At 44.5% G+C, this 17,560-nt stretch overlaps 1 protein-coding gene across 4 annotated transcripts in view; it reads right to left on the bottom strand.

Moving 5' to 3' along the window:
• Positions 1 to 12,248, bottom strand: part of RAI14 (retinoic acid induced 14) — a 98,716-nt gene extending 86,468 nt beyond the window's left edge. For 2 of the 4 annotated variants that reach the window (XM_044431558.1, XM_044431559.1), the window contains exon 1: positions 12,030 to 12,246. The gene's annotated coding sequence lies outside the window, so the exon portion shown is untranslated. Of the gene's footprint in view, positions 1 to 12,029 lie in introns of all 4 variants that reach the window. The other 2 variants (XM_044431557.1, XM_044431556.1) reach the window with 2 other exon arrangements.
• Positions 12,249 to 17,560: the final 5,312 nt, after the last annotated feature.

Genomic DNA, 17,560 nt, shown 5'->3' with positions numbered 1-17,560 from the left:
GGGGGGGGCTGGTGCTTTCTATCCATCCCTCTTTGCGATAACCTCTTACGGCTTTCAAAAAGTTACCTTTGTGAGCTTATTTGCGATCTAAACAATTTTCCCTTTTATAATCCCTTTATACTGTTATAACCCCTCACTTGACATAAGTAAATCTTTGGATGTATGAATAGGCCAATGAAGAAAAAGCAAATCTGACTGGGAATCTTTCCACCTTTGGTGGAGTTTCAATTTTGCTACGACATATGTGTTGGGAAACTTGTATTCTACACTGACAGTCTAACAGAACTAACAGTGACTCACACAAGCTACCTGCAAAGTGGGAAATGCTCTACAAAACCGCAGCAAAGTGAAGCGGTGACACCCCCGCAGTGCATTTTGACAGCTACCAAATATTTGTATCCCAGAAAGTAGTTGAAGGATCGCCTCCTCCCATATGGCTACCAGGAGGAGGGTGTTTTTGGTTGTGGTAACCCACTTTTGGAATGAACACCGCAAAGAGGTGTGCCTGGAGCCTACTTATAAAGACCTTTTTTTTTATTTTCCAGGCATTTTAACAATCTAAGTTTTTAACTTTGTTTTTATATATTCTATTTTACTCAGTACCACTGCTATGCTTCTGTGCTGAATAACAGCAATGGCTATTAATAGCAATAATAATAGCAAATAATACAATAGCTATTGCTATTATGGTTTACTTAAATTAATGTGTGTGTGTGCTTTGACTTTTGCCTAATTGTAACTTTTGTTAACCAGCCAGAGAACCTCACCTATTGGGTGGTATAAAAATGAATTAAACACAATAAATAAATAAAAATTATAGCTGCATCTTCCCATATGCTCTGTGTCCACAGCTCAGACTAACAGGGTGGGGCAAAGCTTTGCTCAGTCAACTGTGGGACTAAAGAATACTGTGACCACTTCTGCAAATTAGACAGAGGTAGTATCCAGCTCCATCGGGGATTCAATTGCACCCCTTTCTAGACCAGGTGGAGAGCACCCTTCTGATGAAAGAGTTAAAACACCAGATCATACATACATACCAATCATGCACAAGTCTCTATGCAGGCTACGTGAATCTCTCTCAGCCATTTGTGAGACCACTTCTTAAGGCTTGGAGAAATGGGAAGCTCAAATCTGTATTACAGTAAAGGGGGTGGGTTTCTTCCAGATCAGGCTTTTAAGACACTATTGCTTAGCCCTATTCATGGAATTTGACACTGGGTTCAGCTAATGACGTTTTCCATGCATACCCTCTTGTGTGCTCCTGCCACTGCTTCCATCATTTTTATTATGGAAAAACCATTAAGAAAGAACATAAGGAATAGCTGCACAATGCTTTGTAGCTGTTACTGCAAAGACCCCCTCCCATCTGGACGCCCCCTGGAACACTGTGCTTAGAGATAGACAACATAAGCTAGTGTTCGTACGTTGGCCAAGAAATAATGGAAACAGAGGATTTCTGTATTTTTAAGGAAATATCTGTGGCTCTGTCTTGTTGTTCCAAGTTTTAACAAAGTTCAAACACAAGGGCCTGTTTCAGACATAACATAAAAACCATGGCATTCAAGCAGAACTCAGCTCTGGGTTCACATGCTATGCATCCATCCTCTGGCATAGCTGCCTGCATGAAATCAGAAGGACGTCCTTCTAGTTTTAAACTAGAAGAGTTCCTGGTTACATCTGAACAGGATAAAGTCTAGGTCAGGGGTCCTCAAACTTTCTGAATAGGGGGCCAGTTAAAAGGTGCCAGCGATGGGCACAGGCTGCCAAGGCAGGGGGCACGGGCTGGGGCACGCGTGCATGCACATGCAGAAAGGCAGGGGCATGCATGTGCAGAGATTGGTTTCTCCCAACAAGTCCAAAACTATCTCCCTGCGAACCAGGGGCCAGCCTGCTCACAAAGAGATCATTTTGGACTTGCTCAGAGAAAAGAATCTCCCGGCAAGGCACCGGCTTGCTCACAAGGAGAGCCTTTTCACTGAGCGAGTCCAAATGATCTCCCTGTGAGCAAGCTGGCCCGAGGTGAGCTATGGTGGGCCGGATGAATGGGCATGGCGGGCCAGATCCAGCCCGCGGGCTGTAGTTTGAGGACCCATGCTCTAGGTAGTTGAAACTAGAGGCAGGAAACCTTGTGGTCTTGTAATCAAAAGACTTAGAAGGCACTGAGTCACCTACTCCTTGTTTAAACAATGGTTTGGAAGAAGCTTGGTCATCAACCATATTTTTATCAAGTCACAGGTTAAAACAAAGGTAGGGAACCTCAGGTCCATGGGCCAAGACAGCCATGTCCCTTGTCCCTGACTACAGTTCACTGGTGCTTTCCAACATTTGCACATTCCTCTCCCATTCTAAAAGCTTGAAATACCAATCCTAAGTCTTACCTACTGGCAATAAGAAATTTAACATATGGTGATACTGGGGAGTGGTCACCCCTTTTGCCTTTGGCTCTACCCACCATTGGGGTATGGCCTCCCAAGAGTTCCTCTGAACATGAATTCAGCACTCAGGTTTAAAAAGGCTGTCCACACATGTTTAAATTAATCAGCTCTCTGGCTTGGTAATAGAAAGAAATTCTGCTTGGTTTAAAACAGAAAGCAGACACTTGCAAACTCCTCCTAATGAACAAACCCAAAACTCACTACTATTTATTCACATAATGCTGAACTATGGATCAGGACAGCAAAATACGCCAATCTATGATGGTTTGCAGCATATATCTGAAACCTCTGCCACCTTTGTAGGATTTCCTAAAATTATCCACATTTCAATTTTGTTTGCAGCATCTTCTTCTGGCATTGCTAGAAGTTAAATACTTAAATATGAAAAAATGCTTCTGTTGTGTTACTCTTATCTATGTCAATGATGCATAAATCTTAGAATCTAGCAAGACAGGAGATCTAACTGCTTTGCTAGATATTTTCATGATCAAATGTCCAACCACATGTAAGTGCTTACACATGCACAACTACAAGATCCTGTTCAGACTTTCTGTCGAACAGAGAAGGGATCAAAGGGCAGAGCTGGTGGACACATTAACACTGAGGCTGAGATTAGTGAGCAGGGCCCAACTATCTTCTACATATATTCAATAAATACAGAGAACTCTTCAGAAAACCCGACAGCATGTATGCATGTACACTACACTCTAGCATAATCAAAAAAGAGAAACAAAGCTGGTGCTATGCAGACCTGAGCTGGTTGGCTTAATGGCCAAAGAAACCAGTAACAGATTGAGCACCCCAATGGAGTCCCATTCCTTTCTCCTATATAATTGAATGCTTTTCATTCAACCCTACAAGGAACTAATAAACCCACATATTTAGCAACATTTGCAAAGTGGGCAAAACCAACAAGGAAACTGAGTCCCCTCTCCACATGGAACCTGTTTGTCAAAACAGCAGATTTTTTCAGATTTCCAAGCACATGGATGAATAAATGTGTGTGCATGCTATATACCCATATGCATACGCACATTAAAACCTGCATATTTTCTGTTATCTTTGCACTGCAAAGACAGCAAGAACGTAAGACAAGAATTAGTGTCTTGTAAGTCCTGTGATCCTCCAGCTGTAGAAAATGTGGAAACAAAGGGGTGGATCTCTCTGTATGCATTAGGGAATTATATTCTTAAAGAATTCATTTCTGGCAGTATTAATGGAGAAGAGATCAGTGTATTAAGCTGTGTTGAACCAGGGCAAATGCACATTTGCCAAAGAAAATGAAATAATCTTGAAAATTTGAAGAACAGTGAAACATGGGAATATTCAGGCCAATTCATCAGTAGGTATTTCTGTAGACTTAAGATACTTAAAAAAATCAATACATATATAATTATGCCATTGGATGATTTAATAAAGTACATTCAATTTTCCAGCTTCAGAGATAAAAGAAAAAAGGAAACAGAGTATGTGTGCAGAAATCCACTGATCAAATTGAGAAAGGGTTCCCTTTAAAATACACAAAACATAGCAATGTCCCTTAACAAGGTTAAACTCTCAGATTATGAAAGGAAATTCCAAACATTACAATTTGTTTGGTCTAAAAAATACTTCCTCGTAGGAAAAAAGCATAAACATCACCTGTAACAAAACAAATGAAAAAAACTGACATGTCACACATGGGTTTGAACATGCTTTCCTTTCCAAAGACCCACAGGAGACGCAAGAGATGTAGAAGGATTTGAAGCAGAGGGATGTAGGGAAAGGGCTGTAATAAAATGTCAACAAACAAGTCTTATGTGAGGGTGGTATGTGAAGTCTAGTTGGAAACCAATACAGACTCATTGAGCCACACGGACACAAACAATGGGATGGCGTAAGGCAGAAAAATATTCACACACACCTTTGGATCACTTTTTCCATTAATTTAAGGGAGTCTAAAAGAGAAGGTCTTCACAACTGGTTTGCATGAGACAGCCTCCCTGCTAACTTGATGCATTAACTATAGATCCCATCATCCCCCAGCCAGCTTGGGGGAAATTGTCAAATGGCTTTCTGCACATTTCCTTCCCAGCAGATGAATCCTGGCAAGGCCACTCAGCTGTGTGAACTGACCTTCAGATACTGTTAGTTCCATCAGAACTGTTCTGAAAGTGGGTCAGGTGCCCAGTGCAAGCTCTTTACAACTTCTGCCCCACACACCTCAAATGTGCTGATAGGGCAGGGGTTCCCCAGCAATCCTTTCACAAACATGTTGGATGTGCAGTCAACTTTATGCTAGCACTAGCACACTTCCAGGGACTGAACGATGCCACTGCATGGGCTCTTCCCACTGGGAAGTCCTTCCCTCAAAGCCCTGCTTCCAAAGACATGAACTGCAGATAAGAACAGGATTCCTTGTCCAGAGTAGAGAAAGGTATCTTTTTTCTCTAACACTTCCCTTACAACAGGCCGTGCTTTCCTGGGAGGATCTAAATTAGGTACAGTAGATCACAGAAGTGAGTACACCCCTCACATTTTGTAAATATTTTATTATATCTTTTCATGTGACAACCCTGAAGAAATGACACTTTGCTACAATGTAAAGTAGTGAGTATTCAGCTTGTATAACAGTGTAAATTTGCTGTCCCCTCAAAATAACTCAACACACAGCCATTAATATCTAAACCGCTGGCAACAAAAGTGAGTACACCTCTAAGTAAAACTGTCCAAATTGGACCCAACGTGTCAATATTTTGTGTGGCCACCATTATTTTCCAGCACTGCCTTAACCCTCCTCTTGGGCATGGAGTTCACCAGAGCTTCACAGGTTGCCACTGGAGTCCTCTTCCACTCCTCCATGACGCCATCACGGAGCTGGTGGATGTTAGAGACCTTGCGCTCCTCCACCTTCCATTTCAGGATGCCCCACAGATGCTCGATAGGGTTTAGGTCTGGAGACTTGCTTGGCCACTCCATCACCTTTACCCTCAGCTTCTTTAGCAAGGCAGTGGTCGTCTTGGAGGTGTGTTTGGGGTCGTTATCATGTTGGAATACTGCCCTGCGGCCCAGTCTCTGAAGGGAGGGGCTCATGCTTTGCTTCAGTATGTCACAGTACATGTTGGCATTCAAGGTTCCCTCAATGAACTGTAGCTCCCCAGTGCCAGCAGCACTCATGCAGCCCCAGACCATGACACTCCCACCACCATGCTTGACTGTAGGCAAGACACACTTGTCTTTGTACTCCTCACCTGGTTGTCGCCAAACACGCTTGACACCATCTGAACCAAATAAGTTTATCTTGGTCTCATCAGACCACAGGACATGGTTCCAGTAATCCATGTCCTTAGTCTGCTTGTCTTCAGCAAACTGTTTGCGGGCTTCCTTGTGCATCATCTTTAAAAGAGGCTTCCGTCTGGGATGACAGCCCTGCAGACCAATTTGATGCAGTGTGTGGCGTATGGTCTGAGCACTGACAGGCTGACCCACCACCCCTTCAACCTCTGCAGCAATGCTGGCAGCACTCATACGTCTATTTCCCAAAGCCAACCTCTGGATATGACGCTGAGCACGTGCACTCAACTTCTTTGGTCGAGCATGGCGAGTCCTGTTCTAAGTGGAACCTGTCCTGTTAAACCGCTGTATGGTCTTGGCCACCGTGCTGCAGCTCAGTTTCAGGGTCTTGGCAATCTTCTTATAGCCTGGGCCATCTTTATGTAGAGCAACAATTCTTCTTTTCAGATCCTCAGAGAGTTCTTTGCCATGAGGTGCCATGTTGAACTTCCAGTGACCAGTAGGAGAGAGTGAGAGCAGTAACACCAAATTTAACACACCTGCTCTCCATTCACACCTGAGACCTTGTAACACTAACGAGTCACATGACACCAGGGAGGGAAAATGGCTAATAATGCCCAATTTGGACAGTTTCACTTAGGGGTGTACTCACTTTTGTTGCCAGCAATTTAGACATTAATGGCTGTGTGTTGAGTTATTTTGAGGGGACAGCAAATTTACACTGTTATACAAGCTGTATACTCACTACTTTACATTGTAGCAAAGTGTCATTTCTTCAGGGTTGTCACATGAAAAGATATAATAAAATATTTACAAAATGTGAGGGGTGTACTCACATCTGTGATATACTGTAAATCCACCAAGACATACTTTTTGGAAAATATTAGTTATCCCCATTATAGCTGATATAATACAGTACCATGAACATATTTGCTTCAGCTGTTATAAAACTAGGAACACACTCCCCACACCTCTTCTATGTACCACTGATAAAGAAACTTTTCAAAGAGAGTGATTTAACTCCACTTGTGCAAACAAAAGCCAACAATCCCCTCTTGTAAAGGTCAGCATAAGATTTCTTCAAAAGGCTTGCCTGTCCCTCCAACATGGCTTCCCCTTTCAGTTCATCAAGTGACACTATTCCTTCTGAGTGGCTAACCCAGCAAATATAAATTCAGCTGACAGTCTGGGTTGCTCCATCAATTTGCCACAGGCTCAACTCTTTGCGCTGCTTTACTGCCAGCCTAAATATCCAGCCTTGTCAAATTCATCATGTAAGCACCCCTCCAGTCCAACAAAAAAGCCACATCTTTCACCAAGTCTACTGCTCAGCTGAAATTCTTGAAGCTCGCGCATGATGGGCCAGCCATTGCTCATTTTCTCTTACATGTAAGATTGTACCATACTGGGAAAGGTGGAACCCTTAAGCCATTTCCCCTTTACCTGCATAAGATCACCACTTACTATATTATTTGAGTTTCTACTATTTCACCTCATCCTAGCCATGCATCATTTCAGAATATTCTGATTTACCTCATCTTAGGAGCAATTTTAGTAAATACTAAATATTTTCTGAGCCCTTCTACTGTGTAGAAGTAGCACAAAAAGTGGGAAAGAAAGCTAAGCAACTGTACCCCAAAAGTGATTATCAAGAATCCTATAACATATCAAATATTTCTGCTGTCTTCAGTTTTTTTTTCTTCCTTCAAGATCAGCTTCTAAGGACAAAAAGATCCACTTTCCTTCCCTGCACTATGCTGAAAGCCCAACTTCCCCATGTGGGTGCCCCCCAGATGTGCTGCACTGCAACTCCCAGGCAGCAAGGCCATTAGCTGCAGTCAAACACATCTGGAGGGCGACAGCTTGGGGAAGGGTACAGTAGATAGTTGCCAGAGAGAAATTCTTCCGAGTTCAAGCATCCCAGGCAGTTGGAAATTGCTATGAGATTCTTGGGCGGCGGGGGGGGGGGGGGGGGGGATGTGTGCTGTCCTCTCTTCCTGACAGAATTAGAATCACGAGTAATGAACCCCTGAGTAGGGCTATGGTTTAACCGGGCTGGGAATATCCTCCATGAGAGCACCGAGGCAGTGACAACCACAAAATTTAGCTCAATTTTAAGGTCTGCATCCCTCAGTTCTACATCCATTTGCAAAGGCTAAATAGAAGTTTTCAAAGAATTTCAAAGGGGGGGGGGACTACCCTCTTAGTTTATATCATGGGTGGGCTACTTCAGGTGGGGGTGACAATTCCCACCCCCTGGAGCAGCAAAACAAATAACCCCATAGCTCCCGACACCACTGGGGGTGGGGAGGCACAAGATGCTTCAGAATCCCAGGTCTGAGGTCAGAGACAGCGTTTCAGTCTGAGGGCTGGTCTATGCCCTGATCCCTTTTCTCAACCCTCACAGCCAGCACAGAAAGCACTATGCACTATGTTCCTCCTTGAGGTCAGGAACGTGCCCTCCAAGAGGAGGGAGAAGCCGTAGGAGGGGGAGAAGACTTCAGAACCAGGGATACAGACTATTCTGCAGTCTTTCCTTCCCCAGCAAGGCAGCCAAAATCAGCAGGCTGGCAATGGAGGGAAGGTGGAGGTAGTTTCTGCCTTTCCTTCTGTTGTTGCAGGATGCTCATACACCTCTGCATTTATGGGGCCTACGAACACTGAGACTACAACCCATCAGATTGTACCCCAAATAAATGAAACAGGTGGTTTAACTGCAACTTTACTCACATGTCCTTGGTCGATCACCTGAGCAGTTTGCTGCCAAATTCTGGCAAGAACCAGTGATTTTTTTTCCTGGCCTTTTCAGGGATACTGATTCAATGTGAGTTGTAACCTATCCATCTGGAGGGAACCAGGCTGGGCCATTCTAAAGTGATCATATGCATGTTTTAATTGTATGCATAATTCAGAAGGGATCAATTAGCAAACATTTATCTTTATCTTACATTGCATGGTTTGTATGTATCTTCATCTATAAAAGTGTTTTCACATTCAGTGACTTAAGAAGCAATCCATGGCAGCTGGAAAGGAAATAGAGAGAAAGAATGTTTGCTCCCCCCACTCCAATAAAACAATCTTCTTTATTTATTGGGATGATGGACACCTCTTGTCATTGGGCCATGTGTAAGCATCTTTCAATAGTTACCACAAAAAGCTTCAATACCGCTAACAATAGTCTTCCAAGAATATTCCCATTTAGCAGCACTGCTACATTTGCCAACCATGAAATGCACCTTTTGGATCTGCACCAAAATCAAAGGTGAAAGGAAGGCTGAGACCACTAAATCAAGCATCTTTGTATTGAGCAATCCAGAATCTGGCTGTCTTTGCAGAAACTTCTCTGCACTTCCACCAATACTTACGAAAAAGCTAGGTGCTGGGAAGTGTTCTTTCTCACCCCAGTAATAGTTGGATTAAACTTACAAACAGTGTTTCTACACAGAGCTGCTGTGATGTGACTATTAGAGTGCTGGATTGGAAGCTGGGAGGTCCAGGTTCTAGCCTCCGTTCAGCCACAAAGCTAACCGGGTGACTTTGAGCTAGGGCTTACTCTCCACCTAACACAGGGTTGCTGTGACAAAAAAAATGGAAATTGGGATAATATAAGCCATCTTGGATTCCTTGCAAGAGGAAAAAAGTCAGGACATAAATGTAAAAAAATAAACTATTTCATGGGCTTCTTTTCTCATCTCATGTCCAGATGTCTACTTGAGTAGATGAATGTGACAATAGTGGCCAAGATGTGCATCATACCAGCTAAAGGGAGATTTCCTCTGGTGCCCCTGCAGCAAACTCAGACTTGTTGCTGCATGATTTGTGAAAGGAGAGCCTGCTGAGCTCCGAGAACAATCATCTGCAGGAGTGGTACCAAAACTTTTCAAGCTACTGACCCCTTTCCTCTTGGACAACAACCCTAGTACCCTCACACCTCTTTCTTTGTATTAGGCCTATTGCTCTACTGCAAATGTAAAGAAATCGTGCCAATTACAACAAAATGCAGCTAGAAAACGTAACAAACATTATAGCAATGCAAGTGCTAGGAAAAGTACGTGAGATAATACAAGTACAAATGTGAAACTAAAACATCTCTTTCATAAGAACTACTATTGGAATTTTCTTTTTGGTTATTAAGCCTAATATATACTTTTGTGCACGCTTATTAAAACATACTGCGTGTTCGACAGAAGGTGAATGATGACTCACTTGCTCTCACCTGCTGGGGGGCTAGCGGCGAATCCAGTGATGAATCTGCAGCAACAAGGGTAGGGGGGCAGCAGGTGGGCAAGCAGGAGGTGGTGCACCGGGTTGGGCCAACAGGCAGCGTAGTGTGGTGGACAGCCCCACTTCTGTAATCACCTAATGCTCTCCTGCGGCACCCTTTTTCCTCACTACCTTCCCCCCCAGATCTTACCCAGGAGGGTGATATTGCTTCCTTTGGGAATCACTGATCTGCAGTGTAATAAGTTTGAGTGAAAAACTGTATCAACCCTGCCCCATTGGCTGTACTAATCTTACTCAAGTGATAACACTCTTCAAATCAGAGCAGTCCAATGCAGAGCCTAGTGAAAGTAACCGTGCAATCAGAAAATGCAGCTGCTATAAATATACATCAGAAATTGAGAAAAGTGCCAATACTATCTGCTTTGCACATTTCCCAATTTTTTTCTGTTTCTCACTGAGTAAATGGTGTAAGAGAAGATGTAAATCCCTGCTACAAGTCCAAAGTATAGTAATCTGTGAATTATACAAATATAATAGGTCTTCAATAATAACAGTCATTTCCTTAGTTTCAGTTAGAGTCCTTCTAGTAAGTTCCCCATTCATCAGTGTGGAAATACTACACATGGGTAAAATTCCCATAGAAAGGTTTAAACATGTTCACCCACATTAAGAAAATTAGATATAAGCACCTTGGAAAGGTAAGCCACCTCAGGAGGTGTGAAAAATACAGCAGCTTACACTGAAAAGATCCCTACAACCGGAGCTCTCATTTCATTAAAAAAAAACAAATCCTGCTTTGGGGCTACCTTGGCAGAAGAGATAAACCCAAAGATTTTGATTTCTTTAGCCCTTAAAGCTTGCTCAGTATTATGACTCACACATAAGCTGCAGAGCTGTCAACTTTCCAAAGCCCTGGGGGGTCTGGACCACAGCAAAAGGTAGAGAATTGGGGATATCTCCCCTAGTGGTTGCATGGACTCACTTGGAGGGGGGATCTCAAAGAGTAATGCATCAGCAGGGAAGGTTCAGAGTCAATTGGTGGGGTTCAGTGCTAAAAGCAAAAAAAGGCATTCTTCCTTCCTTGGGTCAGAACTTTCAGCCTCTCTTCTTTCTTTCCTAGAGGAACTTTGCAACTTGCAGGTTCAACACGATTTAAAAGCTGAACTGAACCATAAGGAAGAACAATAGGGCGACAGGAGCTCTAAAACCTCTTCCAGCTCTGGGTGCGCGCATATGTGTTTGCATGCATTTATCTGCTGCTTCCAATCCATCTAAACTTCATGGATCCAAATGGGCAAGAAAAGGAGAAAGCAGAGAAGAGAAAATCTTTTCCCTTGTGATCCTCCATCAACATCAATCCTCCTTCCAAGCCCTCCCCCTGCACACCCGCCTTCCCCAACCAGGGTTCTTCCAGATGTCCTGGATGCCATCCTGTGTCTGGGCATGATGGGGGTTGGTGGTAGTCTGGCATTTATTAGCTGCCAGATTAGAGAGGGCTACCTGAGGCAGGTTAACCTGAGAGTCAATGACTGGCCCAAAAGTGTCATCCAAGCAGCTTCATGGCCCAGTAGTTCTAGCCCCTATCGGACATAAGCCTAACTCTTAACCAGCAACCGATTCTAGCCTCTCCTACCTCACAGGGTTGTCGTAAGGGTAAATGGAAAGTAGCGGAGGTGGTTTATGTAAGCCTTGGGGTCCTTACAGGAACAAGGTGGGGTGTAAGTGTAGTAAAATAAACACCCAGCTCTCCTATTCCCCTTACAGCAGGCAGATGGAACACATGCCCCGCCGCCTGCCTTCCGTTTCACCCACCACCCCAAATCTTTCCCGAAGCTAGCCAAGACAAAGCTCCCATTCATCGTCTGCCCCTCTCTCTCCCGCCTCCTTCTTTCCTTCGCAGGCAGGCAAGGCTCCGGCCCCCACAACCCCCCACGGGTTACCACGAACCGGCCCCACGCAACAAAGGAGGGGGTAAAGAAAGGCTTACAAGGAAAAAGAGAGAGAGGGCAGAGAAAGCCAGGGGAGAACCAGACACACGCACGCCCGAAGGCATTTCCAAGGCAAACGGGAGAAGTTCCAGCAGGTCCCACTCACCCCATAGAGGTTCCTTCGCGCCCCTGCGGCTGGGGATGCTCGCGCTGGGACGCGGCAAAAGCAACTCCTCTCGCACAGCGCGCGGCGGAGCGGAACTGCCGCGGGCAAAAGTTGCCTGCGACCTCCTCGCCGCCGGTTCAGCGCGAGCCCCGCGCGCCCATTCACGCGCCACAGCCGGAGCAGCCGCTCAGGCTCCTGAACGCTCCGGCTCGGCGGAGAGGGAGGAGAAAAGGGAGGGGGAATGACATCATCACGAGCCCACGTGAGCGCGGAGAGAGGCGCCGCTGCCCCGCCTCGAGAGGGACGGCTCGGCGCCGGGTCTGCTGGGGCTAAAACCCAACGATCCGGGGGTCGGTCACGTGGTGGCGCTCCCCGATCCAATCGCCGCGTGCGGTCTCGCTTCTCTGCGGCGCGTTTCTCGTGGTTGCTCTGTAGCGCCCCTTGCGGCGGCGGCTCGACGTTGCGAAAAGCCCTCTAGGCGGGAACACGAGCGAAAGTTCGGGACTGTGATCCCGCAAGGAAAGTCCCTACGGCTGCAATCTAAAGCATTCTTAGGCCGAAAAAATTCCCCAGCAAAAGCCTTTCAGCTCCCAGCATTCTCCAGCCAGGCTGGAGGGGGGATGCTGGGAGCTGTAGTACTTTTCTTCTGGCTGACCATGTATAGGATTGTGCTCTTAATTTCCCTGAGCTTAAGTGGGACGGGCTTTTGAGTAGACAGGCCAACGAATCTGATGCTATCCTGTACATTGGACTACAATTCCCAACATCTCTTAGCCAACTGTAGCTCAACCTATCAGAAGGAAGGAAAGACTGCCTTGCCTGGTAACTTAGATTCTGAAATAGATTCTTTAAACTGCTCCCCCTCTCACTGTGGATGGTTAACGTGTATAATTTCACTATTTTGCTCAAGACCGTGGTAATCCAAGCCCAGGTCCACAGCCGACCTAAAGGTTCATAGAAATATAGAAACAGAGCGAGTCAGCGGGATAGAGGGTGTCAACAAAGTAGGAGGGCAGTCCATCTGGTTTCCAGACCTTTAAAAACATGTCTGTAAACTTTTGAAATTACTTGTTAAAAAATAGAGGCAGAGAAAATTTAGGGGGGCAATTCTCCTAGTCCTCCCTAATCTAAGGTCCACCCTGTCCTGCTGTGGCTGGAGTCCCACCTGCCCATTCTGCTGACTGGAGCCCTGCACTCCTGATGTCAAGTCCTGTCCTAATGGCACCACTACCAGCAAATTTCACCTTTGGTGAACTCAGAGCCAGTTTACCAGACAGAAGTGGTTTTGTGAGTTTATTTTAAAATATTTCGCTTCCCTGTAGCCTGAAGTGCCTGATCCTGCTTACTCTTGGAAACTAAGCAGGGTCAGGCCTGGCTGAAAATCTGGATGGGTGACTTAAATGCTGTGAACTCCCTGGAGAGCTTCAGCTATGGGTGGAAGAAAAATGTAATATAATAATAACTTACTTCAGAGTTATGTCTTCTTATTGAGACTGGTTTCAGTAAATGCAAATAAATATTAAACCTGCAGGAAGTCATGAGGGCATGGTTGCATTCTTACGCATTGTACTTCACTGAGCTTCCAAGTAAGTGTGCTTGCTTCTGAGTAAACCTGCATAAAAGTCTGGCTATAATTCTATGCAAACTTATGTGGGAGCAAGCCTCATTGAACTTAACTGAGCTATTTACTTCCTAGTAAACATGTTTAGCATTGCTGGGCATGACCGAAACTTGGTAATAATTCCCATCTAAATCAGTAAGGAAATTTCTAAGGAAATTCACTTAGGATTAGGATGCTAAACATCCAGAAAACAATCATGTGCCAGGAAGGTGACTGAAATGATAGTCCTTTTGAGTTGTAATTGCAGTGTTCTCTGAGCACCATGCCTTCTTGACCTTTTGCAAGGAATGGACTTGTCCTTTTAAGACTGTGATCTTATTTAAATTTGCCTGGCAATGAATCACCTTTAACTCAGTGAGCCTTACTTGGAAATAGACATACACAGAATAAGACAGTAAGTCTGTAATCTTACTCACATTCTTGTGGAACAAAGGGGTAGGATGTGAATCACCAAAACAAATGAGATTTTACTTGCAAGTATGCAGAAGATGGAGGGTCTCTCCAATTCGCAAACCAGGGACAACCACTGCAGTATGTCTCTTCTGTGTTAGGTATCTATATGCTTCTAGGCATGTTTGTCACTCCTGAATGGTCATGTCCCACATACTGTTACCGACTTTTCACCTTCTCCAAGTAGCAAGACATTGGCGCCCAGTTGTGGATTTCTTTAGAAAGATGTTACTTAGGTGTTTTTGTAGAATTTGACTCTTTCAGTTGTTCATATAGTTTAATAAATCAGCCTGAGTTTTCATGGAATGTGACTCACTTAATCAGATGCACTGATTAAGTGAGCTGTAACCCACAAAAGCTCATGCTAATTTATTAAACTATCTGAAGAACTAAAACAGTCTATTTTTGTGCTGCACTTAACTTTTGAATTTGTAAACGGAAGGCTAACATGGTTATACTATAATGTAATATATGGATGTACTTATGAATAGGCAAGTTATACAGAGGGGAAGGCATAGCTTGAACACTCCAACAGAAAGCCAAATTCACTGCCCCATATTAGATCTTAGGGGGGTGAGAACCCTGATGCTGTTAGCTGACAGGGTGTCAGGGTTTAGCCCTGTCTAGACCTGCAGTGTGAGGTCTCCTCAGAGGAGGAGCCAGAAGAGCAAGGCAGACACTCTGAAGAAGACTTCTGCACCCCCAGTGAGTCAGAAGGGCCTTCATACTCAAATGCACCAGCCACAGATTCATATGTTCAGATTCACACGAGTTTCTGACTGGCTCTTGGACTTCCATCACCACCGGGAGACCACAGGAGCAGAGAAAGCATAGTGTGACAGGCAATAGTCTCAGGGCTGTTGGCACAGCATCCTGCTAGCTTCTGATCCGTCTAGTCAGGAGGAAGGGAAGCTCATGCAACATCTGGATTAGGAGCTGACTGAGGAGCAGGAAGGGCTTCTCACTTATGAAAGCCCTCAGTTTGCTCTACGACTTAGGCAAAGTAATGGCCAGGTTCTTGTAGGCAGTCTTCCTGGATCAAATAATAGTTGCAGATCTGCAGAACTCCACATGCCACTCCATCTTTTCCCTCTAGTCAATCTAATTTCCTGCCTGCACCTACAGATTCTGTCATCTTGTTTCATGCCGAGACCTAGATTACATCTCTTCCTTAACTGGGAGAGGATAATCTTCTGATGGGCTTTTCTTACTCAGAACATCCACGGACGCAGTTGTCTAACAATTAGTTTCCAACAAAATGCATTGCCTGGTTTATACCGCCTGCTGCTGCGGTGAAGCTGAAAGGCTATGCGGAGGTGGCCGCACTGGATAGGCATTGCTCTGGCTGGCTTAGCAACCAACTGGAACGGAGCCTGGTCCTCCCTCCCCTGCCCCAACAGGGAAAACTTCCATGCCTGCACAGTCCTCTGGGACCCATGATGTGCCTGATTATATGCGGAGCACATCGCGAGCCCTCAAGCGGACAACCAACATGACATGCCTTGTTGCTGTGGCTCTTTATTGGCGTTTGAATGGAAGGTGAAACCTTTGTTTTTGAAAGCATGGCTTATGAGAGGTGATTTGTATTTAACAGTACATTATAAGATTTCATGGTTTTTGAGGTTTCTCTAGGTCTCTGTTTGAATCCTTATTGTTAATAGCTGTTTTCATTATGCTTATGTTCTGCTTTGAGTGCCTCTTTGGCAGAAAATGCAGCCTATAAATATTTGAAATAAATACTGTATAACAGTGAATTTTATGGCCCACATGTCTCTGGAATCAGTGTGCAAACATCTGTAGGATCAGTCTGCATGAGATGTATAGAAGGATCATTTCATTTTGCTATGACCACGCTTGGTGATCAGAGTTGTGTCGGTCTGAATTTTCCCCTCAGAGCTGCTCTAAATATAAGTGTTGGGTTTTCTCTGGAAGGGCTCCTGTGCCTTAAACAGGTACATGTTGGGAGGAGGCTAGATAGGTAAAATATTTGCTATTCGTACTAAACAACGGATCCCAGGTGTTTTTTACATGGCTAATCTTCACTGGTGATGTTGATGATTTATTACATTTCTATACTGCCCATAGCCAAAACCCTCTGGGTGGTTTACAACATTGGGTCACCCATCCAGTTTTCAACCAGGCCCAACTCTGCTTAGGTTCCAAAATTAAGCAGGATCAGGCACTTCAGGTTTAGCTGTTCTTAATTTCCTTGTTTTTATTTTTTACACACATGGCTTTATTATTATTTTATTGTATTGTTTTTATGAACTGTTTTAAACCACCCAGAGAACTTCATATATTGGGAGGCACAGAAATGAAAGAAAAAATAAATATATCTCTTTGTGAAGTACTACTGTTTCTGCCAACATATGCTGGATCATGAAGAAAGCTAGGGAGTTCCAGAAAAACATCTACTTCTGCTTCATTGACTATGCTAAAGCCTTTGATTGTGTGGATCACAACAAATTGTGGCAAGTTCTTACAGAGATGGGAGTACCAGACCATCGTATTTGTCTCTTGAGAAATTTTATGTGGGTCAAGAAACAACAGTGAAAACTGGACACAGAACCACTGATTGGTTCAAAACTGAGAAAGGAGTTCGGCTAGGCTGTATACTGTCGCCCTGCCTATTTAACTTATATGCAGAGTACATCATGAGGAAGGCGAGGCTAGATGAATCACAAGCTGGAATTGAGAAATATCAACAACCTCAGATACCACTCTAATGACAGAAAGTGAAGAGGAACTAAAGAGCCTCTTGATGCGGGTGAAGGAGGAGAGCGCAAAAGTTGGCTTGAAACTCAACATTAAGAAAACTAAGATCATGGCATCCGGTCCTATCACTTCCTGGCAAATAGATGGGGAAGACATGGAGGTAGTGACAGATTTTATTTTCCTGGGCTCCAAGATCACCGCAGATGGGGACTGCAGCCAAGAAATTAAAAGACGCTTGCTCCTCGGGAGGAAAGCTATGACAAATACTAAAAAGCAGAGACATCACCCTGCCAACAAAAGTATGTATAGTCAAGGCTATGGTTTTCCCAGTTGCAATGTATGGCTGTGAAAGTTGGACCACAATGAAGGCTGAGTGAGTGCCAAAGAATTGAGGCCTTTGAATTGTGGTGCTGGAGAAGACTCCTGCAAGTCCCTTGGACTGCAAGGCGATCAAACCAGTCAATCCTAGAGGAGATCAACCCTGACTGCTCTTTAGAAGACCAGATACTGAAGATGAAACTAAAATACTTTGGCCATCCAATGAGAAGGAAGGGCCCATTGGAGAAGAGCCTAATGCTGGGAACAATGGAGGGCAAAAGAAGAAGGGGACGGCAGAGAATGAGGTGGCTAGATGGAGTCACGGAAGCAATCGGTGTGAGCTTAAGTGGACTCCGGGGGATGGTGGAGGACAGGAAGACCTGGAGGAATGTTGTCCATGGGGTTGCGATGGGTCGCACATGACTTC

This window comes from Varanus komodoensis, unplaced genomic scaffold (assembly GCF_004798865.1).
Source record: "Varanus komodoensis strain SLA01 unplaced genomic scaffold, ASM479886v1 scaffold22, whole genome shotgun sequence".
In the NCBI taxonomy this organism is placed as follows: Eukaryota; Metazoa; Chordata; class Lepidosauria; order Squamata; family Varanidae; genus Varanus; species Varanus komodoensis.
Note: the sequence above shows the minus strand (reverse complement) of the source record. Positions and strands in the feature narration are given on the sequence as shown.